Source organism: Neolamprologus brichardi, unplaced genomic scaffold, assembly GCF_056152115.1.
Source record: "Neolamprologus brichardi isolate AB-2024 unplaced genomic scaffold, ASM5615211v1 NODE_ptg000033l+_length_6344489_cov_1, whole genome shotgun sequence".
In the NCBI taxonomy this organism is placed as follows: Eukaryota; Metazoa; Chordata; class Actinopteri; order Cichliformes; family Cichlidae; genus Neolamprologus; species Neolamprologus brichardi.
Genome location: NW_028270137.1, coordinates 317,558 through 320,080, shown reverse-complemented (window position 1 = coordinate 320,080; position 2,523 = coordinate 317,558). Strand labels below are relative to the sequence as shown.

General features: G+C 38.2%; 1 long non-coding RNA gene across 1 annotated transcript; it reads left to right on the top strand.

The window, feature by feature from the left end:
* Positions 1 to 904: 904 nt before the first annotated feature.
* On the top strand, positions 905 to 1,926 carry LOC148094589 (uncharacterized). The gene is made up of 3 exons (XR_015718457.1): positions 905 to 959; positions 1,036 to 1,097; positions 1,716 to 1,926. It is a non-coding gene; the product is annotated as an uncharacterized LOC148094589 (long non-coding RNA).
* Positions 1,927 to 2,523: the final 597 nt, after the last annotated feature.

Below are 2,523 nucleotides of genomic sequence, written 5' to 3'. Positions count from 1 at the left end.
ACATGAAATCTGACATACCTGATAAAAAAGGTAAAAGAAAGAAAGACCTCCAAGTAAATAATTTGCCCGCTCCAGCTCCTCCCCCACAGGGGAATTGTAGAAAATGGGCTGGTATTTATTTTTACATTGAACATAAAGTATGCATTTACACGTAACATATTTGACATAAGATAAAACAACAACATGAAATCTGACATACCTGATAAAAAAGGTAAAAGAAAGAAAGGCCTCCAAGTAAATAATTTACCCACTCCAGCTCCTACGACCAAATACAAACAGTGGGGAAGAGGGTTAGCTCCACCCACCACAACTTCCAAGCTAGCAAGGAGTATATATTCATGCTAGCATTTATGGCGCCTAAAACACATTTATGATACACACATACTACACACTTATAACATCTAACAAACAGGCTTAATAATGACAATAATTGAACTAAAATTGCAATCAGAAACATCCAGGTGGCTAAATATGCATTATATGTGTGTTTTAAAGTGTTGGAAAGAAATGACACCCACCTCTTCCACAGGGGAATTGTAGAAAAGGGGAGAGGCAAAAGGGGTACTCTGTATTTATAGGATTGCACCAAAGAAGAAGAAGAAAAGAATGAGGAGGGGCTCTAACTGATAATGAACACAACTACAGGCTTGGAGGTCCTAAAAGTCAGGTATAAAAGGAGCAGTTTGGGGGTTTAGAACACATTTTGTGTAATTATAACAATAATAATAATAATAATAATAATGATAATAATACATTTTATTTAAAAATAGCGCCTTTCAAAGCACCCAAGGACACTGTACAACAGATAAAAACACAAAAACAAGGGGGTGCTGTGATGCAGTCTTGTGTTTTGACAACCTTGCGTCTAGTGCTCAGGAAGTATTACCTGTCTTTTCCTGTGAGATTTTCCCTCTGATGGCGGTCAAGTACGTGTCGGAGCGCATGGAAAAAGTATCTTGGTATGCAATACTGCAACCCGGTTAATGAGACCAGATTGTTTTATGTATAAATGCTAATAAGGTACTCTTTTATTAGGCCCCGAACTCTGACCACATAGAGAGTAACGTCTGTCAAGTTATTTGTGTCTGGAAATCCCGGTGAGTCACGTGCTTTTGTTAGCTACCTGTTAAGTTAGATAATGTATTTTACTAGCCGATTCAGCTCAGAAACCTTTGAACAAAAACCAATCGGGAGCTATGAGAATCTGGCGTGTTGTTTTACTTCTCCTGTTGTTCTTTACAGTGTGTTATAAGTGTTGAATGCTTTGAGCTAAACGATGCCGATGCTAGATGCGATGCTAGCTGCTAATAGCTGTTAGCCACCCCACCGAAGCCATATTCCGATCGGGGACGTATTCAAGTAGAAGCATTAGCTCTGTTTATATTAGAATGGTTATGTCTTAATAGATATGAGCATATTTCAAGTTTAATAGTATTTGCACTGAATTAAGTTAAATTTGCTTGTAAGCCTTAAGGATGAATGTCATTTTCATTGCTATGACTGTTTACATTACTGTTTAAGCTGCTGATGTTCTTTGTTGTGATATTTTGATAAAATTGTTTATACTGGTACAAACAAGTTACTGTAACTCTTGTAACTTGGTAAAGCTAAAGGGAATGCCATTTGTGATTAATACATTTGGAAAAGAAGTTAATGAGCTCATGTTAAGAACACAAAATGGGAAAGAAATTGATTGTTCTGCACTGTTTGTGTAGATTGGTTTTTTGAACTACTAGAAGAATTCTGGAGAACCACTGACGGCGAGAACAGCCCAAATGAGATCCTGGATGATCGTGAAATGGTGTGGCCAGCCATGCGATCGGATTGTGGGATTTGTCTGAGAAACTGATTCAAGCAACCCTGGATTTCAGATAAGCCCTATGCACTACTTTTCCTACCCGGATAATAGGGTTTGTACACTGACAATTCCCCTACAGTAAACCTGTTTGGGTTTTCAACGACTTTAAAGGACAATTCAGACTGGACAATTCAGACTTCACAACGGGAACACTTTAATCTGTTTCATTCATTCCAAAGAGCTCTGATACGGTTCAGTATAAATCTTCCATTTAAATGTCTTTATTTTGTTTTGTTTTACATGTATTCACCTTTAAAATGCACTATTAGTGTGCAATTTGGGTTTTTGTGTTGTATATGTATATAAATGGTACTGAGGCAATAAAGGTCCCAGTTATTCACTTCCAAGCCAACTCCTTTTGTGAGTCTCCAAAACAAAACCTCCTTCTGAACCTAGTAAGATGTCTAGGGTCTCTATTTGAAGTGAGAGTGTACTGGTCCTGAGTAGAGGCGCTACACAAAACGTGGCGAGCCAGCCAGGAGGTTTAATTCCTTTTATTTTTGGAAGTTGAGCAACTGGTGCTTTCATGCCTCTTGGGTCAAATCATTACATTTGTCCATGACATTCTGGGTTGGAGCAATAAGACAACATGGATGTAATCCAAAGTGAAAGTGTCAAAGTACCTAACTCTGTCCTAGTAGGAGGGTTAACAGGTGATGAGGTTG